The 24,728-nt window shown below is 48.6% G+C and overlaps 1 pseudogene; it reads right to left on the reverse strand.

Annotated features, from left to right (window-relative positions):
- Positions 1-11,326: 11,326 nt before the first annotated feature.
- On the reverse strand, positions 11,327-24,238 carry LOC147118877 (uncharacterized; annotated as a pseudogene).
- Between the last annotated feature and the right edge of the window lie 490 nt (positions 24,239-24,728).

Raw genomic sequence — 24,728 nt, forward strand, 5'->3', positions numbered from 1 at the left:
AACTCAGGGACACTTCCTGTGTCCCTGAAAACTATGTGTGCAGGAAGTGTGTCCAGCTGCAGCTACTGGCAGGCCACATTGCGGTGCTGGAGCTGCGATTGGATACATACTGGACCATTCGCGAGGCTGAGGAAGTCGTGAATAGCACGTTTGATCACTTGGTCACACTGCAGGCAAAGGTTGGACAGGCAGAAAGGGAGCGGGTGACCAACAGGCAGAGTACTAGGCACAGGCAGGTAGTGCAGGGGTCCCCTGTGGACATCCCACTCTCAAACAGATACACCATTTTGAGTACTGTTGGGGGGGGATGGCTTATCAGAGGAAGGCAGTAGCAGCCAACTACCTGGCACCAGGGGTGGCTCTGCTGCACAGGACGGGAGGAAAAAGAGGGGTAGAGCTATAGTAATAGGGGATTCTATTGTAAGGGGAATAGATAGGCATTTCCGCGGCCGCAAACGAGACTCCAGGATGGTCTGTTGCCTCCCTGGTGCAAGGGTCAAGGATGTCTCAGAGTGGCTGCAGAACATTTTGGAAGGGGAGGGTGAACAGCCAGTTGTCGTGGTGCATATAGGTACCAACGATATAGGTATAAAATGGGATGAGGTCCTAAAAGCTGAATATAGGGAGTTAGGAGGTAAATTAAAAAATAGGACCTCAAAGGTAGTAATCTCAGGATTGCTACCAGTGGCACGTGCTAGTCAGAGTAGAAATAGAAGGATATTTCAGATGAATACGTGGCTAGAGGAATGGTGTGAGGGGGAGGGATTCAAATTCCTGGGACATTGGAACTGGTTCTGGGGGAGGTGGGTCCAGTTCAAACCGGACGGTTTGCACCTGGGCAGGGCCAGGACCGATGTCCTAGGGGGAGTGTTTGCTAGTGCTCTGGGGGAGGGTTTAAACTAAAATGGCAGGGGGTTGGGAACCTGAGCACGGGGACAGAGGAAAGGGAAACAAGGATAAAAGCAAAAGATAGGAAGAAGAAAAACAAAAGTGGCAGTCAGAGAAATCAACAGTTTAAATCAAACATGGCCACAGTAAATAATAATTCTAATAGGTCTAAGAGCGTTAAAAAAAACAAGCCTGAAGTCTTTGTGGCTAAATGCGAGGAGCATTCGTACTAAGGTGGATGAATTAGCTGCGCAAATAGAGTTAAACGAATATGATTTGATTGAGATTATAGAAACATGGCTCTAGGGTGGCCAAGGCTTGGAACTCAACATCCAGGGGTATTCAATATTCAGGAAATGTAGGCAAAAAGGAAAGGGAGGTGGGGTAGCATTGCTGGTTAAAGAAGGGATAAACACAATTGTAAGGAAGGATATTAGCTCTGATGATGTGGAATCTGTATGGGTAGAACTGAGAAATACCAAGGGGCAGAAAACATTAGTGGGAGTGGTATATAGACCACCAAACACCACAAAAGATTATTGCTCAAGATAAAAAATCACGGGATTGGGGGTAATATTCTGGCATGGGTGGAGGATTGGTTATCTAACAGAAAGCAGAGAGTTGGGATAAGTGGTTCATTCTTAGACTGGTAATCAGTAACTAGTGGTGTTCTGCAGGGGTCAGTGCTGGGTCCCCAACTCTTTACAATCTATATTAACAATTTGGAGGAGGGGACCGAGTGTAAAATATCAAAGTTTGCAGATGATACAAAGATGGGACAGAAAGTAGTGAGTGAGGAGGACACAAAAAAACCTGCAAAGGGACACAGACAGGCTAAGTAAGTGGGCAGAGATTTGGCAGATGGAATACAATACTGGAAAGTGTGAGGTTATGTACTTTGGCAGGAAAAATCACAGAGCAAGTTATTATCTTAATGGCAAGAAACTGGAAAGCACTGCAGTACAAAGAAATCTGGGGGTCCTGGTGCACGAAACTCAAAAAGTTAGTATGCAGGTGCAGCAGGTGATCAAGAAAGCCAATGGAATGTTGGCTTTTATTGCTAGGGGGATAGAATATAAAAACAGGGAGGTATTGCTGCAGTTATACAAGGTATTCGTGAGACCGCACCTGGAATACTGCATACAGTTTTGGTGTCCATACTTAAGAAAAGACATACTTGCTCTCGAGGCAGTACAAAGAAGGTTCACTCGGTTAATCCCGGGGATGAGGGGGTGGACATATGAGGCGAGGTTGAGTAGATTGGGACTCTACTCATTGGAGATCAGAAGAATGAGAGGCGACCTTATTGAAACATATAAGATTGTGAAGGGGCTTGATAGGGTGGATGCGGTGAGGATGTTCCCAATAATGGGTGAAACTAGAACTAGGGGGCATAATCTTAGAATAAGGGGCTGCTCTTTCAAAACTGAGATGAGGAGAAACTTCTTCACTCAGAGGGTAGTAGGTCTGTGGAACTTGCTGCCCCAGAATGCTGTGGAAGCTACATCATTAAATAAATTTAAAACAGAAATAGACAGTTTCCTAGAAGTAAAGGGAATTAGGGGTTATGGGGAGCGGGCAGGAAATTGGACATGAGTCTAGGTTCGGATCGGTCATGGCCCTGTGGGTGGCGGAGTGGGCCCAGGGGCCATGTAGCCTGGTCCTGCTCCTACATCTTGTGTTCTAATTCTGTGTTAGATTTCAGGAGATGGTTCTATTCACAGGGATTAATGGAGACCTCGGGAACAGGCTGCCAGCTAGGAGTGCTTCAAGAGTAAATTGGGCCTGTTCCTGGCTGGGGTGGAGATCACCTTTTACAGAAGGTAAGTACAGCAGGAAATACAGGGACAGAGTGATCTCCTGGACGAGTTTCGATCACCTAGATGGGTCGGAGAGGAATTTCCCAGATTTTTTCTCCCAAATTTACCATTGGGTTTTTTATCTGGTTTTTCGCCTCTCCCGGGAGATTACATGGGTTTGGGTGGGATGGAGAGTGGAAGTAGATTTGAGATTAGGATCAGATCAGCCATGATCTTATTGAATGGCGGAGCAGGCTCGAGGGGCCAATTGGCCAACTCCTGCTCCTATTTCTTATGTTCTTATGTTCAAACAGTAAGGCGGAGGTTGGGGATGGCATTAAAAGGGAAATTAGAGAAGCATGCAATAAGGGCACAGCAGTCATCATGGGTGACTTTAATCTACATATAGATTGGGCTAACCAAATTAGTAACAATACTGTGGAGGAGGAATTCCTGGAGTGTTTACGGGATGGTTTCCTGGACCAATATGTCGAGGAACCAACCAGAGATCAGGCCATCTTAGACTGGGTATTATGTAACGAGAAAGGATTAATTAGCAATCTTGTTGTACGAAGCCCCTTGGGTCGGAGCGATCATAATATGATCGAATTCTTCATTTAGATGGAGAATGAAGTAGTTGACTCAGAGACTAGGGTCCTGAATTTAAATAAAGGAAACTACGATGGTCTGAGGCGTGAGTTGGGTAGGATTGATTGGGTGGATAGGCAATGGCAAACATTCAAAGACCGCATGGATGAACTACAGAATTTGGCATAAAAATAAAACAAAAAAGGTGACTCAACCGTGGCTAACAAGGGAAATTAGGGATAGCATAAGATCCAAGGAGAGGACATATAAATTGGCCAGAAAAAGCAGTAAACCTGAGGATTGGGAGCAGTTTAGGATTCAACAAAGGAGGAAAAAGGGATTAATTAAGAAAGGGAAAATAGAATATGAGAGTAAGCTTGCAGGGAACATAAAAACTGACTGTAAAAGCTTTTATAGATATGTGAAGAGATAAAGATTGGTGAAGTCAAGCATAGGTCCCTTGCAGTCAGAATCAGGGGAATTTATAATGGGGAACAAAGAAATGGCAGACCTATTAAATACATATTTTGGTTCTGTCTTCATAAAGGAGGACACAAATAACCATTTAAATACTGTGGCTACAAGAGCAGGCCAGAGGCTGGGAATTCTGCAGTGAGTGTCTCACCTCCTGACTCCCCAACGCCTTTCCACCATCTACAAGGCACAAGTCAGGAGTGTGATGGAATACTCTCCACTTGCCTGGATGAGTGCAGCTCCAACAACACTCAAGAAGCTCGACACCATTCAGGATAAAGCAGCCCGCTTGATTGGCACTCCATCCACCACCTTCAACATTCACTCCCTCCACCACCGGCGCACTGTGGCTGCAGTGTGTACCATCTACAAGATGCACTGCAGCAACTTGCCAAAGCTCCTTCAACAGCACCTTCCAAACACACAACCTCTACAACTTAGAAGGACAAGGGCAGCAGATGCATGGGAACATCACCACCTACAAGTTCACCTCCAAGCCACACACCATCCTGACTTGGACCTGTATCGCCGTTCCTTCACTGTCACTGGGCCAAAATCCTGGAACTCCCTTCCTAACAGCATTGTGGGTGTACCTACACCATATGGACTGCAGCGGTTCAAGAAGGCGGCTCACCACCATCTTCTCAAGGGCAAATAGGGATGGGCACTAAATGCAGGCCTAGCCAGAGACGCCCACAACCCATCAATGAATAAAAAAAGGAATCTCCCAGAGATGCCAGGTAACATAGGGTCTGATGAAAGGGAGGAACTGAAAGAAATCAGTATTTGTAGGGAAATGGTGTTAGGGAAATTGATGGGATTGAAGGCCGATAAATCCCCAGGGCCTGATAATCTACATCCTAGGGTACTTAAGGAAGTGGCCCTAGAAATAGTAGATGCATTGCTGGTCATCTTCCAACATTCGATGGAATCTGGAACAGTTCCCATGGATTGGAGGGTAGCTAATGTTACCCCACTATTCAAAAAAGGTGGTAGATAGGAAACGGGGAATTATAGACCGGTAAGCCTGACATCGGTAGTGGGGAAAATGCTAGAGTCCATTATAAAAGATGTAATAGCAGAGCACTTGGAAAACAGTGACAGGATCGGACAAAGTCAACATGGATTTACAAAAGGTAAATCGTGCTTGACTAATCTACTGGAAATTATTGAGGATGTAACTGGTAAAATAGATAAGGGAGAACCAGTGGATGTGGTGTATTTGGACTTTCCGAAGGCTTTTGATAAGGTCCCACATAAGAGATTAGTGTGTAAAGTTAAGGCACATGGGATTGGGGGCAAGGTATTGACTTGGATAGAGAACTGGATGGCAGACAGAAAGGAAAAAGTTGGAATAAACTGGTCTTTTTCCGAGTGGCAGGCAGTGACTAGTGGGGTACCGCAGGGATCGGTCCTTGGACCCCAGCTATTCACAATATATATTAATGATCTAGACATGGGAACTAGATGTAATATCTCCAAATTTGCAGATGACACAAAGCTGGGTGGGCATGTGTGCTGTGAGGAGGATGCCAAGAAACTACAGGATGATTTCGACAGGTTGGGTGATTGGGCAGAAGCATGGCAGATGCAATATAACGTGGATAAATGTGAGGTTATCCATTTTGGTGGCAAAAACAGGAAGGCAGATTATTATCTAAATGCCAATAGATTGGGAGAAGGGGAAGTGCAACGAGACTTGGGTGTCCTTCTACACCAGTCGCTGAAGGTAAGCATGCAGCAGCAGGTGGTTAAGAAGGCAAATGGTATGTTGGCCTTCGTAGCGAGAGGGTTTGAGTACAGGAACAAGGATGTCTTGCTGCAGTTGTACAGGGCCTTGGTGAGACCGCACCTTGAGTATTGTGTGCAGTTTTGGTCACCTTATCTGAGGAAGGATGTTCTTGCCATGGAGGGAGTGCAGCGAAGATTCACCAGACTGATACCTGGGATGGCAGGAATGATGTATGAGGAGAGATTGGGTCGATTGGGCTTATACTCATTGGAGTTTAGAAGAATGAGAGGGGATCTCATTGAAACTTATAAAATTCTGACAGGACTGGACAGACTAGATGCAGGAAGGATGTTCCCGATGGTCGGGGAGTCCAGATCCAGGGGTCACAGTCTAAGGATAAGCGGCAGGCCATTTACGACAGAAATGAAGAGGAATTTCTTCACCCAGAGAGTGGTGAACCTGTGGAATTCTCTACCACAGAAGGCAGTGGAGGCCAATACATTAAATATATTCAAGAAGGAGCTGGATCTCTTTCTTAAGCCTAAAGGGATCAAGGGGGATGGGGAGAAAGCAGGGACCGGGTACTGAATTTGGATGATCAGCCATGATCGCATTGAATGGCGGAGCAGGCTCGAGGGGCCGAATGGCCTACTCCTGCTCCAATCTTCTACCTTTCTATGTACTGTGTGGCGTGGGCAGGTTTGTAGAGGACCTTTGTCTTACAAATGTTTAGTGTAAGGCCCATGCCCTCTTACGCTTCGGTGAAGGTGTTAACGATGGTTTGGAGTTCAACCTCCGAGTGTGCGCAGACACAAGTGTTGTCTGCATACAGTAATTCAACAACAGAGGATGGGACGACCTTGGATCTGGACTGGAGGTGACAGAGTTTGAACAGTTTCCCGTTTGTTTTGTAAATTAGCTCCACTTCAGCGGGGAGCTTACTGAGGGTGAGATGGAGCATTGCCGCAAGGAAGATTGAGAAGAATGTTGGTGCAATTACACAGCCTTGCTTGACCCCGGTCCGTAGATGAATTGGGTCTGTGGCTGAACCGTTGGTCAGGATCATGGCTTGCATGTCGTTGTGAAGCAGGCGGAGGATGGTGACAAACTTTTGAGGGCAGCCAAATTTGAGGAGGACACTCCATAATCCCTCATGGTTGACAGTGTCGAAGGCCTTTGTGAGGTCAAAGAAGGCCATGTACAGTGGTTGGTGCTGTTCCCTGTATTTCTCTTGTAATTGGCGCGCGGTGAAGATCATTTCCATTGTGCCCCTTAGTGGGCGGAATCCGCATTCGACTCTGGGAGGAGCTCTTCAGCCACTGGGAGAAGGCGATTGAGGAGAATTCTTGCGATGACTTTCCCTGTGGCAGACAGCAGGGAAACTCCTCTGTAATTACCGCAATCGGACTTGTCACCTTTCTTGAAGATAGTCACAATTACGGCATCTCTGAGATCCCCTGGCATGCTCTCCTCCTTCCACATAAGAGAAATGAGTTCATGAATTCACGCCAGTAGTGCTTCTCCACCATGCTTTAGTGCTTCGGCAGGGATTCCATCTGCTCCTGAGGTCTTGTTGTTCTTCAGTTGTCGGATGGCCTTTTCAACCTCATGCCGGGTTGGGGTTGTGCTGAGATGGTGGCGGGTAGCATGCTGCGGGATGGAGTTGAAGACACCCTCGTCGAAGACAGAGTCTCGGTTAAGAATATCTTCGAAGTGCTCCTTCCAGTGGGCACTGACTGTGCACCCTGTCCTTGATGAGTACCTCTCCGTTCTTGGCCCAAAGTGGGGTAGGACCTTGGGTGCTTGGGTTGTAGGCAGTCTTGATTGCGCTAAAGAATCCATGCACGTCGTGGTTGTTGTCTAGCTGCTGGATCTCCTGCGCATTCTCCACCCACCTGTTCTTTAGGTCGCGAGTTTTTTGTTGGACCTCGGCCTTCAGGTGTCTGTAGAGCTGCTTTCTTACTCTCGAGTTGTGTTGCTGTTTCCAGATCAGGAATGCCTTGCACTTGCGGCTTATTAGCTCCTGGATCTCCTGGTCATTCTTGTCAAACCAGTATTGGTGTTGCCTGGTCGAGTGACCAAGCATCTCTTCACAGGTGCTGATTATGGAGGCCTTGAGTGCAGACCAGGCGCTGTGGGTACTCTGTGTCTCTGCATCACTGGGAGTCATCAGGTTGTTTGTGAGGCACAGGCTGAATGGGGCTTTCATAGCGGGGCCTTTGAGTGCTCCAGCGTTGATTTTCCTGCGGCATTGTTTCTGTTGCCGCTGCTGTTTTGGGGCTACATTGATGGAGATGACAGAGCGGATTAGGCGGTGGCCTGTCAAGCAGTCGTCAGCTCCTGTCATGGCGCGGGTGATGCGGATGTCCTTGCGGTCCCTCACTCGGACGATGATGTAGTCCAGCAGATGCCAGTGCTTGGAGCGAGGGTGCTGCCATGAAGCCTTGTACTTGTCTCTCTGCCAGAACAAGGTGTTGGTTATGACAAGGCCATGTTCTAAGCATTTCATCAGGAGGAGGGTACCGTTGGAGTTGGCTTTCCCTACCCACTCTCTGCCGGTCACACCTCCCCAGAGGTCTGTGTACTTTCCAACTCTGACATTAAAGTCGCCAAGGAGGATCAGCTTGTCGCCCGTTGGGACTCGGGATAGGGATTGTTCGAGGCTGGAGTAGAATTCCTCTTTAGTCTCGTCTGTGGATTCCAGTGTTGGGGCGTACGTACTGATGACCGTAGCACACTGGTTCCGGGCTAGGGTGTCAGTGTTGGGGTGTACGCACTGATGACCGTAGCACACTGGTTCTGGGCTAGGGTGTCAGTGTTGGGGTGTACGCACTGATGACCGTAGCAAAGAGGTTCCGGGCTAGGGTGTCAGTGTTGGGGTGTACGCACTGATGACCGAAGCACACTGGTTCCGGGCTAGGGTGTCAGTGTTGGGGTGTACGTACTGATGACCGAAGCACACTGGTTCTGGGCTGGGGTGTCAGTGTTGGGGTGTACGCACTGATGACCGAAGCACACTGGTTCCGGGCTAGGGTGTCAGTGTTGGGGCGTACGCACTGATGACCGAAGCACACTGGTTCGGGCTGGGGTGTCAGTGTTGGGGCGTACGTACTGATGACCGAAGCACACTGGTTCCGGGCTAGGGTGTCAGTGATGGGGTGTACGTACTGATGACCGAAGCACACTGGTTCCGGGCTAGGGTGTCAGTGTTGGGGTGTACGCACTGATGACCGAAGCACACTGGTTCCGGGCTAGGGTGTCAGTGTTGGGGCGTACGCACTGATGACCGAAGCACACTGGTTCGGGCTGGGGTGTCAGTGTTGGGGCGTACGTACTGATGACCGAAGCACACTGGTTCCGGGCTAGGGTGTCAGTGATGGGGTGTACGTACTGATGACCGAAGCACACTGGTTCCGGGCTAGGGTGTCAGTGTTGGGGTGTACGCACTGATGACCGTAGCACACTGGTTCCGGGCTAGGGTGTCAGTGTTGGGGTGTACGCACTGATGACCGAAGCACACTGGTTCTGGGCTAGGGTGTCAGTGTTGGGGTATACGCACTGATGACCAAAGCACACTGGTTCCGGGCTAGGGTGTCAGTGTTGGGGTGTACACACTGATGACCGAAGCACACTGGTTCCGGGCTAGGGTGTCAGTGTTGGGGTGTACGCACTGATGACCGAAGCACACTGGTTCTAGGCTAGGGTGTCAGTGTTGGGGCGTACGCACTGATGACCGAAGCACACTGGTTCCGGGCTAGGGTGTCAGTGTTGGGGCGTACGCACTGATGACCGAAGCACACTGGTTCTGCGCTAGGGTGTCAGTGTTGGGGTGTACACACTGATGTCTGAAGCACACTGGTTCCAGGCTAGGGTGTCGGTGTTGGGGTGTACACACTGATGTCCGAAGCACACTGGTTCCGGGCTAAGGTGTCAGTATTGGGGTGTACACACTGATGTCTGAAGCACACTGGTTCCGGGCTAGGGTGTCAGTGTTGGGGTGTACGCACTGATGACCGTAGCACACTGGTTCTGGGCTAGGGTGTCAGTGTTGGGGTGTACACACTGATGACCGTAGCACACTGGTTCCGGGCTAGGGTGTCAGTGTTGGGGTGTACGCACTGATGACCGTAGCACACAGGTTCCGGGCTAGGGTGTCAGTGTTGGGGTGTACGCACTGATGACCGAAGCACACTGGTTCCGGGCTAGGGTGTCAGTGTTGGGGTGTACGTACTGATGACCGAAGCACACTGGTTCTGGGCTGGGGTGTCAGTGTTGGGGTGTACGCACTGATGACCGAAGCACACTGGTTCCGGGCTAGGGTGTCAGTGTTGGGGCGTACGCACTGATGACCGAAGCACACTGGTTCGGGCTGGGGTGTCAGTGTTGGGGCGTACGTACTGATGACCGAAGCACACTGGTTCCGGGCTAGGGTGTCAGTGATGGGGTGTACGTACTGATGACCGAAGCACACTGGTTCCGGGCTAGGGTGTCAGTGTTGGGGTGTACGCACTGATGACCGTAGCACACTGGTTCCGGGCTAGGGTGTCAGTGTTGGGGGGTACGCACTGATGACCGAAGCACACTGGTTCCGGGCTAGGGTGTCAGTGATGGGGTGTACGTACTGATGACCGAAGCACACTGGTTCCGGGCTAGGGTGTCAGTGTTGGGGTGTACGCACTGATGACCGTAGCACACAGGTTCCGGGCTAGGGTGTCAGTGTTGGGGTGTACGCACTGATGACCGAAGCACACTGGTTCTGGGCTAGGGTGTCAGTGTTGGGGTATACGCACTGATGACCGAAGCACACTGGTTCCGGGCTAGGGTGTCAGTGTTGGGGTGTACACACTGATGACTGAAGCACACTGGTTCCGGGCTAGGGTGTCAGTGTTGGGGTGTACGCACTGATGACCGAAGCACACTGGTTCTAGGCTAGGGTGTCAGTGTTGGGGCGTACGCACTGATGACCGAAGCACACTGGTTCCGGGCTAGGGTGTCAGTGTTGGGGCGTACGCACTGATGACCGAAGCACACTGGTTCTGCGCTAGGGTGTCAGTGTTGGGGTGTACACACTGATGTCTGAAGCACACTGGTTCCAGGCTAGGGTGTCAGTGTTGGGGTGTACACACTGATGTCCGAAGCACACTGGTTCCGGGCTAAGGTGTCAGTATTGGGGTGTACACACTGATGTCTGAAGCACACTGGTTCCGGGCTAGGGTGTCAGTGTTGGGGTGTACGCACTGATGACCGTAGCACACTGGTTCTGGGCTAGGGTGTCAGTGTTGGGGTGTACACACTGATGACCGTAGCACACTGGTTCCAGGCTAGGGTGAGCGAAGAGTCATGAGGCGCTCATCCGTTTCACTTTCAGTCAGGAACTGATCGCAGTTTGACCCCAATCTCTGATTTGACGGCACAGTTCCAGCATTCGCCGTTCTTCCTGACTCTAAACACAGTTGTAAAGGAGCCTTCTGCTGCATGCCTAGGAGCTCTGAACCATGGAAGGGAGCGGTTGGGACACATTTTTTACACGCCTCAAGATTAACCCGCATGGGGACTTTGCTGTCAGTGAAGAGAGACGAGAAAGACCAAAGTGCTGTTTGCCCCTCTCAGTGTGGCCCTGAAGGACTGTGTCCAGGCTGAAGTTCTGTTCCTGCCGTATGATCCTCCCTCAGATTGTCCTTTCTGAGCTCCAGCCAGGTGATGCTAAACACTCAGGTGAGAAGACAAAAATTTACAAAAATGCATTGAAAACAAAGCTGATTTATTTGACACATATCCAGAATATTAAACTCCAGCCCAGTTATAGGGGTCATTAACATCATCAGAATAAACCCCAACTGTCACAATGAACATGGTTCAGTCCTGGATGTGATTAACAGCAGCAATAACAGCAGAATCGAACCCCTGCAGTGACTTGTGAACTCGCTGGTGTCTCAGCAGGTGGGATGAATGGGTGAATCCCTCCCCGCACACGGAGCAGGTGAACGGCCTCTCCCCAGTGTGAGTGTGTTCATGTTGTATCAGTTTCCTTTTGCTTTTAAAGCTCTTCTCACAGTCAGAACATTTAAAAGGTCTCTCATCAGTGTGAACAAGTTGATGATCAGTGAGGTGGGATGAGCGAGTGAATCCCCTCCCACACACGGAGCAGGTGAACGGCCTCTCCCCAGTGTGAGTGCGCTGGTGTACAGTGAGTTCAGATGATTGCCTGAACCCAATCATAAGAACATAAGAACATAAGAAATAGGAGCAGGAGTAGGCCAATCGGCCCCTCGAGCCTGCTCTGCCATTCAATAAGATCATGGCTGATCTGATCCTAACTGCCAATCTACTATCACAGAATGGTCTCTCGTCAGTGTGAACGCGTTGATGGTGCATCAGTTCCCCAGAACTGTTATAGCACTTCCCACAGTCGGAGCATTTAAAAGGTCTCTCGTCAGTGTGAACTCGCTGGTGTGTCAGCAAGTGGGATGAACGAGTGAATCCCTTCCCACACTCGGAACAGGTGAACGGCTTCTCCCCGGTGTGAGTGCATTGGTGTCTCAGCAGAACACTTGCACTTTTAAAGCTCAGCTCACACTTTGAACATTTAAAAGGTCTCTTATCAGAGTGAACAAGTTGGTGTTTCAGCAGGTTGAATGACTGAGTGAATCGCTTCCCACACACGGAGCAGGTGAACGGTCTCTCCCCAGTGTGAGCTCGCTGGTGTATCAGCAGTGTGGTTGAATGAGTGAATCTCTTCCCACACACGGCGCAGGACAATGGTGTCTCTCCTGTGTGAACATGCTGGTGTCTGCTAAGGTAGGATGAGTGAGTGAAGGCGGTTAAGAAGGCAAATGGTATGTTGGCCTTCGTAGCAAGAGGGTTCGAGTACAGGAACAAGGATGTCTTGCTACAGTTGTACAGGGCCTTGGTGAGACCGCACCTTGAGTATTGTGTGCAGTTTCGGTCACCTTACCTGAGGAAGGACGTTCTTGCCGTGGAGGGAGTGCAGCAAAGATTCACCAGGCTGATACCTGGGATGGCAGGAATGACGTATGAGGAGAGATTGTGTTGATTGGGCTTATACTCACTGGAGTTTAGAAGATTGAGAGGGGATCTCAACGAAACCTATAAAATTCTGTCAGGTCTGGACAGACTAGATGCAGGAAGGATGTTTCTGATGGCCGGGGAGTCCAGAACCAGGGGTCATAGTCTAAGGATAAGGGGTAGGCCATTTAGGACTGAAATGAGGAGGAATTTCTTCACCCAGAGAGTGGTGAACCTATGGAATTCTCTGCCACAGAAGGCGGTGGAGGCCAGTTCATTAAATATATTCAAGAGTTGGATATATTTCTTGAGGCTAAAGGGATCAAGGGATATGGGGAGAAGGCAGGGACAGGGTACTGAATTTGGATGATCAGCCATGATCTCATTGAATGGCGGAGCAGGCTCGAAGGGCCGAATGGCCTACTCCTGCTCCTATCTTCTATGTTTCCCACACACGGAGCAGGTGAACGGCCTCTCCCCGTTGTGAGTGCATCGATGAGTTTCCAGGTGGGACGGGCAACTGAATCCCTTCCCACAGTCCCTACATTTCCACGGTTTCTTCGTGGTGCAGGTGTCCTTGTGTCTCTCCAAGTTGGACAATCAGTTGAAGCCTCATCCACACACAGAACACGTGGACGGTTTCTCCCCGCTGTGAACGGTGCGATGATTTTTCAGGCTGTGTAACTGATTAAAGCTCTTTCCACAGTCAGTGCACTGGAACACTCTCACTTGGGTCTGTGTGTCTCGGTGCTTTACCAGTCACACTGATGTATGAAATCTTTTCCCACAGACAGAACAGAGAAAAAGGCCGATGATATTCAGGTCCTGATGAATCGAGTGACTCTGTCAGATCTTGTTGTGATGTTTGGTTTGAGTTTCCCGTCTGTAAATCCTCCCCTTCTAATACCCTGTAAAAGGAGTTCACAAAAGTCACCACTGTAAGTACAGGATAGAAATTCAAAACTAGTTTCTATGGAACATTCTTTCCTCTCTTGTTCCCCCAAAGCCGTCCCACACACTCTCCCTCTTCCCTGTGCTGAAATCCAATCCCATCTCCAACATTTCTTTCCTCCATTCCCAGTTTTCCCCCTCCCTCTATTCTGGTTGGGTTCAGTTCTACACCCGCTGTGTACAGAGTGAGAATAAAATCAATGAGTCAATGATTGTCTCTCCTGGTCACTGGGACCCTGAAGCCCCGCCCACACCCTGTTCCTGTACCAAGATGGACGCGCATGTGCCCTGCTGCACGTAGAACCTACCGCATTACCGGCACCCGGCTACCGACCATAGAACATATATATCAGAAACGCTGCCTACGGAGGGCATGGACCATCATCAAAGACCCTGCCCACCCCAGCCACAGTCTATTCGCCCTCCTACCATCTGGAAGACGCTACAGATGCATTCGCACCCGTATGACCAGATTTAGGAACAGCTTCTTTCCCAGGGCTGTCATCCTACTGAACTCCACAAATAAACACTAAAGCCTGCACATCTGCCGATGCACTTTATTATGGTCATATTTATGCTAATATATATGTACAAATGTATGTTGAAATGTTTAAGTGTCCTAATCCAAATTGTACACTCTCGGGAGCCGCAAGCCTACATTTCGTTGTACTGCACTTGTGCACTAACAATGACAATAAAAGTTGATTTGATTTTGATTGATTGATTTGATCTTTCCTCCACCAAGTTGGCGGCGCATAACCCAGGCCTGTCACCGAGAAAAAGCCTCACAGCTGCCGTCCAGTGGAACACAGACCGGGCCGCTGGATCTCATTCGGGCCTGAGGCCGTTCTCCAACTTTATAAACCCAGCGGCGCGGCCTACCCGCAGTTTATTAATCTCCCGACCCCGCCGACCTGCAACTCCGCCCGGCGACCGCGCGAGGCTTTCTTTGTAGTCAGCGAGGGACACGTGACCCGGGCCCACAGCCTGATTGATGGGAGCTTCCGACCAATAGGGAGTGAGCGGGGCGGGGCTGGAGGAGTGAGCCGGCGGCAGGTCCTCCAACCAATCGGGGAGCCCGAGGGGCAGGACTAGCACCGTCTGATTGTCTGATCCGCAGGGCAGCGAGTTTCTCCAGTCCCTTGTTCAGGGCCCGGGGCCAGGGGAGGCTGTGGGCCTTTATTCCCCTTATTGGACACAAGGCTCTTTGTCTCACAACACACTGGCTCAGGTTTTAATACAGACTTTTTAAATTCATCAATAAAAGCAGATAAACCTCGTGCTTCTGAAGAATAAACTTTTTAATATTTGGGAGTAAAAGTACAAGTTTTTTTCCCTCTGGGGAATTTGTTATTCGTTTCAGGAAACAACAATAACCACTTGTATTTATAAAACGCCTTTAATGTAATAAAACCTCCCAAGGCTCTTCACAGGATTGTTATAAAACAAAATTTGACACCGAGCCACATAAGGAGATATTCGGGCAGATGACCAAAAGCTTGGTCAAAGAGGTAGGTTTTAAGGAGCATCTTAAAGGAGAGAGAGGCAGAGAGATGGAGAGGTTTAGGGAAGGAATTCCAGAGCATAGGGCACAGGCAACTGAAGGCACACCCGCCAATGGTGGAGTGATTACAATCGGGGATGCTCAAGAGGCCAGAATTAGAGGAGCGCAGATATCTCGGGGGGGTTGTGGGGCTGGAGGAGATTACATAGATAGGGAGGGGTGAGGCCACGGAGGGATTTGAAAACAAGGATGAGAATTTTAAGGATGAGACACTTGAGGGAAAGCAGGGAGTGGGGGAGAGTGAAGCCCTTTTGGGACAGGGTCGCTGTTTCTGTTCTGCGACAGTTACTGGGACAGACTGTATCTCCCCCTCGCCTCCACACAGGGATTTGTGGTAGTTAAAGGGACAGTGATTCTCCTTGTTCTGTGAGATTGTAATTAAAGGGTCACTACTCTGAGATGGCTGCGAACTTTTAGTGTCACCAGCCTTTCTAAAACATCTTCCTTTCTTTGAGGATCTGTGTGAACTCGCTGGTGACTCAACAGGTTGGATGAACTCTGAAACCTCTTTACACAGTCAGAACATTTAAATGGTCTCTCATTGGTTCTGGGGCAGGAGGGATCTGGTTAACAGTGATCACAATATCAGTAGGTTTAAAGTAGTTGAGGAAAGGGACAAAGAAAAATCAATGGTGAAAATACCCAGCTGGAAGAGAGCCAATTTCAGTGATTTGAGAAGGGATCGAGCACAGGTGGACTGGAAACAAAGATTGTCCAGGAAAACAGTGAATGACCAATGGCAGGCCTTCAAGACTGAGATAGTTCAGGTACAAACCAAGCATATTCTCATAAGGAGGAAAGATGGGGCATCCAAAGCTAGAGCTCCCGATGAAAAAGGATATCGAGGTGAGAACAAAACAGAAAAAGGTTTACAACAAATGTCAGGTACGGAATACAGTCAAAAACCAGGAGAATACAGAGAGTGCGGGGAAAATGTAACAGGATATGAGGGCAAAGAGACATTATGAAAAAAGATTAGCGGGTAACATAAAAGAGAACCTAAAAATCTTCTATAAACATATCAAAAGTAAAAGGATAGTTAAAGGAATGGTGGGGCCGATTAGGGACCAAATAGGAGCTCATCATACGGAGGCAGAGGGCGTGGCTGAGGTACTGAATGAGTACTTAGCAGTAGAGGAGAGAAATTGGATAACAAGATTGAAAGGAGGTGCTCAATAGGTTGTCATCACTCAAAGTTAACAAGTCACCCGGTCCAGATGGGATGCATCCAAGGTTGCTGAGGGAGGTTAGGGTGGAGATAGCAGAAGTTCTGACCACAATCTTACAATCTCCCTCAGATATATGGGAGTGGTGCCAGAGGACTGGAGGATTGCAAATGTTACACCCTGTTCAAAAAAGGGGAGAGGGATAAACCTGGCAACTACAGGCCAATCAGTCTAATGTCAGTGTGGGTGAACGACTAGAGACCATTGTCAAGGACAAAATTAATTCTCACTTGGAGAAGCATAGGTTAATAAGGGGCAGCCAGTATGGATTTGTTAAAGGTAAATCGTGTCTGACTAAACTGATTGAGTTCTTTGATGAAGCAACAGAGGGTTGATGAAGGTAGTGCAGTAAACATAGAAACACAGAAGATAGGAGCAGGAGTAGGCCATTCGGCCCCTCGAGCCTGCGCCGCCATTCAATTTGATCATGGCTGATCATCCAAATTCAGTACCCGGTCCCTTTCTCCCCATACCCCTTGATCCCTTTAGCCCTAAGAAATATATCTAACTCTTTCTTGAATATATTTAATGAATTGGCCTCTACTGCCTTCTGTGGTAGAGAATTCCACAGGTTCACCACTCTCTGGGTGAAGAAATTCCTCCTCATTTCTGTCCTAAATGGCATACACTTTATCCTTAGGACCCCTGGTTCCGGACTCCCCGACCATTGGGAACATCCTTCCTGCATCTAGTCTGTCCAGTCCTGTCAGAATTTTATAAGTTTCAGTGAGGTCCCCTCTCATTCTTCTAAACTCCAGCGAGTACAAGCCCAATTGACCCAATCTCTCCTCATACGTCATTCCTGCCATCCCAGGTATCAGCCTGGTGAATCTTCGCTGAACTCCTTCCATGGCAAGAACATCCTTCCTCAGTTAAGGCGACCAAAACTGCACACAATACTCAAGATGTGGTCTCACCAAGGCCCTGTACAACTGCAGCAAGACATCCTTGTTCCTGTACTCAAAGCCTCTTGCTACAAAGACCAACATACCATTTGTCTTCTTAGCCGCCTGCTGCACCTGCATGCTTACTTTCAGCAACTGGTGCACAAGGACACCCAGGTCGTGTTGCACTTCCCCTTCGCCCAATCCATTGCCATTCAGATAATAAACTGCCTTCCTGTTTTTGCCACCAAAGTGGATAACCTCACATTTATACATGTTATATTGCAGCTGCCATGTTTCTGCCCAATCACCCAACCTGTCCCAATCATCCTGGAGTTTCTCTGCATCCTCCTCACAGCACACACGCCGACCCAGCTTTGTGTCGTCTGCAAATTTGGAGATATTACATCTAGTTCCCTTGTCTACATCATTAATATATATTGTGAATACTTGGGGTCCAAGGACCCCATTCGTCACTGCCTGCCACTCGGAAAAAGACCCGTTTATTCCAAATCTTTGCTTTCTGTCTGCCAACCAGTTTTCTATTCAAGTCAATACCTTGCCCCCAATCCCATGTGCCTTAACTTTACACGCTAATCTCTTACGCAGGACCTTATCAAAAGCCCAAATATACCACATCCACTGGTTCTCCCTTATCTATTTTACCAGTTACATCCTCAAAAAATTCCAGATTAGTCAAGCACGATTTACCTTTTGTAAATCCATGTTGACTTTGTCCGATCCTGCACTGTTTTCCAAGTGCTCAGCTATTTCATCCTTTATTATAATGGACTCTAGCATTTTCCCCACTACCGATGTCAGGCTTACCGGTCTATAATTCCCCGTTTTCTCTCTACCACCGTTTTTGAATAGTGGGTTAACATTAGCTACCCTCCAATCCATGGGTACTGTTACAGATTCCATCGAGTTTTGGAAAATGATAAGCAATGCATCTACTATTTCTAGGGCCACTTCCTTAAGTACCCTAGGATGTAGATTATCAGGCCCGAGGGATTTATCAGCCTTCGGTCCCATCAATTTCCTTAACACCATACAAATACTGATTTCTTTCAGTTCCTCCCCTTCATCAGACCCTATGTTCCCCGACATCTCTGGGAGGTTATTTGTGTCCACCTTTGTGAAGACAGACCAAAATATGTATTTAATTGGTCAGCCATTTCTTTGTTCCCCATTATAAATTCCCCTGATTCTGACTGCAAGGGACCTACGCTTGACTTCACCAATCATTTTCTCTTCACATATCTATAAAAGTTTTTACAATCCGTTTTTATGTTACCTGCAATCTTATTCTCATATACTATTTTCCCCTTCTTAATTAATCCCTTTGTCCTCCTTTGTTGAATCCTAAACTGCTCCCAATCCTCAGGATTATTTCTTTTTCTGGCCAATTTATATGTCCTCTCCTTGGATCTTATGCTATCCCTAATTTCCCTTGTTAGCCACGGTTGAGTCACCTTTTTTGTTTTATTTTTATGCCAAACTGGGATGAACAAATTCTGTAGTTCATCCATGCGGTCTTTGAATGTTTGCCATTGCCGATCCACCGTCAACCCTTTGAGTGACATTCCCCAATCAATCCTACCCAACTCGTGCCTCAGACCATCATAGTTTCCTTTATTTAAATTCAGGACCCTAGTCTGAGTCAACTACTTCATTCTCCATCTTAATGAAGAATTCGATCATATTATGATCGCTCCGACCCAAGGGGCCTCGTACAACAAGATTGCTAATTAAATCTTTCTCATTACATAATACCCAGTCTAAGATGGCCTGATCTCTGGTTGGTTCCTCGACATATTGGTCCAGGAAACCATCCCGTAAACACTCCAGGAATTCCTCCGCCACAGTATTGTTACTAATTTGGTTAGCCCAATCTATATGTAGATTAAAGTCACCCATGATGACTGCTGTGCCCTTATTGCACGCTTCTCTAATTTCCCTTTTAATGCCATCCCCAAACTCCGCATTACTGTTTGGAGGTCTACATACCACTCCCACTAACGTTTTCTGCCCCTTGGTATTTCTCAGTTCTACCCATACAGATTCCACATCATCAGAGCTAATATCCTTCCTTACAATTGTGTTAATCCCTTCTTTAACCAGCAATGCTACCCCACCTCCCTTTCCTTTTTGCCTATCTTTCCTGAATATTGAATACCCCTGGATGTTGAGTTCCCAGCCTTGGCCACCCTGGAGCCATGATTCCGTAATCTCAATCAAATCATATTCGTTTACCTCTATTTGTGCAGCTAATTCATCCACCTTATTCCAAATGCTCCTCGCATTAAGACACAAAGTCTTCAGGCATTTTTATTAATGCTCTTAGACCTATTAGAATTATTATTTACTGTGGCCATGTTTGATTTGATTGAGTCAAGATGGCGGCCGTGACGGTCCGGTGCTGAGAGCGTTCTCCCTACTTCGGGCGGCCAGCTCTCGCCACTCGCTCCCGCAACCGGAGCGAGGTGCTCAGCGAGTCGGGCAGAGCCAGTGCAGCGCGGTGAGCAGCAGCAGCAGCCACGTCGACCCGCTGGAGCACGTCGGCCGGCAGCTCCATGGCGGGAAGCTCGCAGTCCGACTGGGAGGAGGGGAGCCGGGCATGGCGGCCAGAGGTCGGATCGTGAGCGGGAAAGCAGGCCACCACTTGGAGCCGGCAACTGTGAGGAGGCGGTCGCGGTGACGAGGAGGACGGAGCGGCTGAGGGACATCGTGCTCCCACTGCGACGGGAAGCCATTGTATTGACTCTCTGAACGCGGCGCTGTATGAAAAGCTGACGCGTCCCTACGGGGAGTAAGCATTCCATTGTAATTGTACTTGCACTGGATATATATGGCAAATAAAATTGAATTGAAAATTGAATTGATTTAAACCGTTGATTTCTCTGACTGCCACTTTTGTTTTTCTCCTTCCTATCTTTTGCTTTGTAGATGTTGTATACATGGACTTTCAAAAGGCATTTGATAAAGTACCACATAAGAGACTTACTCGGAAAATAGAAGCACAGGGAATTAAAGGGCTGATGGTAATTTGGGTATATAATTGGCTAAGGGAGAGGAGACAGTGAGCAGTGCTGAGGGATGTTTTTCTGACTGGAGGGAAGTATGCAGTGGGTTCCCCCAGGGGTCGGGATTAGGACCATTGCTTTTCTTGTTATATATAACTGACCTGGACTTGGGTATAGGTGTAAAATTTCAAAGTTTATGGGTGATACAAAACTTGGCAACGTAGTAAATAGTGAGCATAATAGTAGCAGACTTCAGACAGAGACAGACTGTGAAATGAGCAGACACAAGGCAGATGAAATTAAATGAGGATAAGTGTGAAGTGATGCACTTTGGGAGAAACAACAGGGAGAGGCCGTATAATCTAAATGGGACTATTTTGAGGGGGTGCAAGAGCAGAGGGACCTGGGGGTCCATGTTCACAAATCTTTGAAAGTGCCACAGCAAGTTGGTGAGGTGGTTCAGAAAGCGTACGGGATACTTGGCTTTGTAAATAGGGCCATTGAATACAAAAACAAGGTAGTTACACTAAACCTTTACAAATCACTAGTTAGGAACATAGGACAGGAGGAGGCCATTCAGCCCCTCGAGCCTGTTCCGCCATTCAATGAGATCATGGCTGATCTGTGACCTAACTCCATACACCTGCCTTTGGCCCATATCCCTTAATACCTTTGGGTAACAAAAACCTATCAATCTCAGATTTAAAATTAACAATTGATCTCGCATCAATTGCCGTTTGCGGAAGAGAGTTCCAAACTTCTACCACCCTTTGTGTGTAGAAGTGTTTCCTAATTTCACTCCTGAAAGGTCTGGCTCTAATTTTTAGACTGTGCCCCCAGTCCTAGAATTCCCAACCAGCGGAAATAGTTTCTCTCTATCTACCCTATCTGTTCCCCTTAATATCCTGAAAACTTCGATCAGATCACACCTTAACCTTCTAAATTCTAGGGAATACAACCCTAATTTGTGTAATCTCTCCCCGTAACTTAACCCTTGGAGTCCGGGTATCATTCTGGTAAACCTATGCTGCACTCCCTCCAAGGTCAATATATCCTTCCCAAGGTGTGGTGCCCAGAACTGCTCACAGTACTCCAGGTGTGGTCTAACCAGGGTTTTGTACAGCTGCAGGGTTTTGGCCTTAGCTGAAGTCTTGTGTACAGTTCTGGGCGCCACACTTTAGGAAGGATGTCAAGGCCTTGGAGAGGGTGCAGAGGAGGTTGACCGGGATGGTACCAGGGATCAGGGACTTCAGTTATGTGGAGAGATTGGAGAAGCTGGGATTGCTCCCCTTAGAGCAGAGAAGGTTAAGAGGAGACCTAATAGAGGTGTTCAAAATGATGAGGGGTTTTGATCGAGCAAGTAGGGAGAAACTGTTCACTCTGGCAAGTGGGTCGGTAACCAAAGGTCACAGATTTAAAATAGTTGCTAAAAGAACTAGAGGGGAAATGAGGAGAATTGTTTTCACACAGAGGGTTGTTAAGATCTGGAACGCACCATCTGAAAGGATGCTGGAATCAGGTTCCACAGGAACTTTCAAACGGTAATTGGACATGTACTTGAAGAGGACTAGTTTGCAGAGTTCTGGGGATAAAGCCGGGGTTTGGGACTAAATTGGGCAGCTCTTTCAAAGAGCCGGCACAGACACGATGGGCCGAATCACCTCCTTCTGTGCTGTTAGATTCTATGATCAGTGTGAACTCGCTGGTGTCTCTTAAGGCTCTTAGAGCTTTTAAAGCTCTTCCCACAGTCAGAACATTTAAAGGGTCTCTCGTCAGTGTGAACAAGCTGGTGTGACAGGAGGGTGGATGACTCAGTGAATCCCTTCCCACACACAGAGCAGGGGAACGGCCTCTCACAAGTGTGGAGGAGCCGATGTCTCTTCAGCTCCCTGGAGCTTTTAAATCTCTTCCCAGTCAGAACATTAAAAGGGGTTCTCTCCAGTGTGAACTCGCTGATGTGCCAGCGGGTTGGAGGACTGAGCGAATCCCTTCCCACACACAGAGCAGGTGAACGGTCTCTTTCCAGTGTGTAGGTGTTGGTGTTGCTTCAGCTCCCCGGAGCTTCAGAACATTTAAAGGGTCTCTCGTCAGTGTGAACAAGCTGGTGTGTCTGCAGGTGGGATGATTCAGTGAATCCCTTCCCACATTCGGAGCAGATGAATGGCCTCTCCCCAGCGTGCAAGCGCTGGTGTCTCTGCAGGTGGGATGACTGAGTGAATCCCTTCCCACACAAGCAGGTGAACGGTCTCTCTCCAGTGTGAACTCGCTGGTGTCCCTTGAGCTCCTGGGGGCTTTTAAAGCTCTTCCCACAGTCAGAACATGTAAACGGTCGCTCATCAGTGTGAACTCGCTGGTGTCCCTTCAGATCCTGGGGGCTTTTAAAGCTCTTCCCACAGTCAGGACAATTAAATGGTCTCTCATCAGTGTGAACAAGATGGTGTCGCTTCAGATCCTGGGGGCTTTTAAAGCTCTTCCCACAGTCAGAACATTGAAATGGTCTCTCATCAGTGTGAACAAGCTGGTGTCCCTTCAGATCCCCGGAGCTTTTAAAGCTTTTCCCACAGTCAGAACATTTAAAGGGGTTCTCTCCAGTGTGAACTCGCTGATGTGCCAGCAGGTTGGAGGACCGAGCGAATCCCTTCCCACACACAGAGCAGGTGAACGGTCTCTTTCCAGTGTGTAGGTGTTGGTGTTGCTTCAGCTCCCTGGAGCTTTTAAAGCTCTTCCCACAGTCAGAACATTTAAAGGGTCTCTCGTCAGTGTGAACAAGCTGGTGTGTCTGCAGGTGGGATGATTCAGTGAATCCCTTCCCACATTCGGAGCAGATGAACGGCCTCTCCCCAGCGTGCAAGCGCTGGTGTCTCTGCAGGTGGGATGACTGAGTGAATCCCTTCCCACACACGAAGCAGGTGAACGGTCTCTCTCCAGTGTGAACTCGCTGGTGTCCCTTGAGCTCCTGGGGGCTTTTAAAGCTCTTCCCACAGTCAGAACATGTAAACGGTCGCTCATCAGTGTGAACTCGCTGGTGTCCCTTCAGATCCTGGGGGCTTTTAAAGCTCTTCCCACAGTCAGGACAATTAAATGGTCTCTCATCAGTGTGAACAAGATGGTGTCGCTTCAGATCCTGGGGGCTTTTAAAGCTCTTCCCACAGTCAGGACAATTAAATGGTCTCTCATCAGTGTGAACAAGCTGGTGTCGCTTCAGATCCTGGGGGCTTGTAAAGCTCTTCCCACAGTCAGAACATTGAAATGGTCTCTCATCAGTGTGAACAAGCTGGTGTCTCAGCAGGGTGGATGACTCAGTGAATCCCTTCCCACACACGGAGCAGGTGAACAGCCTTTCCGCAGTGTGAACAAGCTGGTGTCCCTTCAGATCCCTGGGGCTTTTAACGCTCTTCACACAGTCAGAACACTGAAATGGTCTCTCCCCAGTGTGAACTCGCTGGTGTGTTTGCAGGTGGGATGAACAAACAAATCCCTTTCCACACACTGAGCAGGTGAACGGACTGTCCCTGATGTGACTGCGCCTTTGAACTTCCAATGCAGACGCGGAACTGAATCCCTTCCCACTGTCCCCACCTTTACCCGGTTTCTCCCTGGTGTGACGGTGTATGCGTCTCGCCAGGTCAGGCGATCGGCTGAATCCGCGTCCACACACTGAACACGTGTGCGGTTCGTCATCGCTGCGATCATTGCTTTCTCCTTCCATGTGAAAAGGCCGATGATATTCAGGTCCTGATGAATCGAGCGACTCTGCCAGATCTTGACGTGATGTTTGGTCTGAGCTTCGTGCCTGTAACTATCCACTTCTCTCACCCTGTAAATTGAGATCAGAAAAGGATCAGAGGCAAACTGTTGTTTAATTTTCCCCTTTCCGACCCTAGGGGCAGTGAAGCTGATTTTCAGGCTCCAGCTGCTGCACAGGTTGGTTGAAAGGATCAGCAGTAATGGTGGCTATAATACCCACAAGCTGCAGAAAGCGCTCTGTTGACTCTGAGTCCTGCGCATGTGCTCATGGCGCCCGCGCTCTCCCTCCTGCTCCACAATCGCCCGTCCCGATCGGTCCACAACGCGCATGCTCAGTGCACAAAACCCCGCGGTTGGAACATCGGGCGCGCATGCGGAGCCGCAACATCTGGTACGCGTGCGCGGCTCAGGTGGGGGCGAGTCGGTGTTTCGCCTCAGCCGCCAGGGAGGTGCGCATGCGCAGGACAACCCAACATTCTTCCTGTCAGCAATCACTCCCTTGTTTCTTTAATAAAAACAGAAACTGCTGGAAATACTCAGCAGGTCAGGCAGCATCTGTGGAGAGAGAAACAGGAGTTAATGTTTCAGGTCGATGACCCTTCGTCATAAACATAGTAGGCCATTCGGCCCCGCTCCACCATTCAATGTGATCATGGCTGATCATCCAAACTCAGTACCATGTCCCTGCATTCTCTCCATATCCCTTGATCCCTTTAGCCTCAAGAAATATATCTAACTCCTTCTTGAATATATTTAATGAATTGGCCTTGACTGCCTTCTGTGGTAGAGAATTCCACAGGTTCACCACTCTCTGGGTGAAGAA

The sequence above is a fragment of the Somniosus microcephalus genome, chromosome 4 (assembly GCF_052327205.1).
Source record: "Somniosus microcephalus isolate GS21.2 chromosome 4, FLI_Smic_1.0, whole genome shotgun sequence".
NCBI classification, from domain to species: domain Eukaryota; kingdom Metazoa; phylum Chordata; class Chondrichthyes; order Squaliformes; family Somniosidae; genus Somniosus; species Somniosus microcephalus.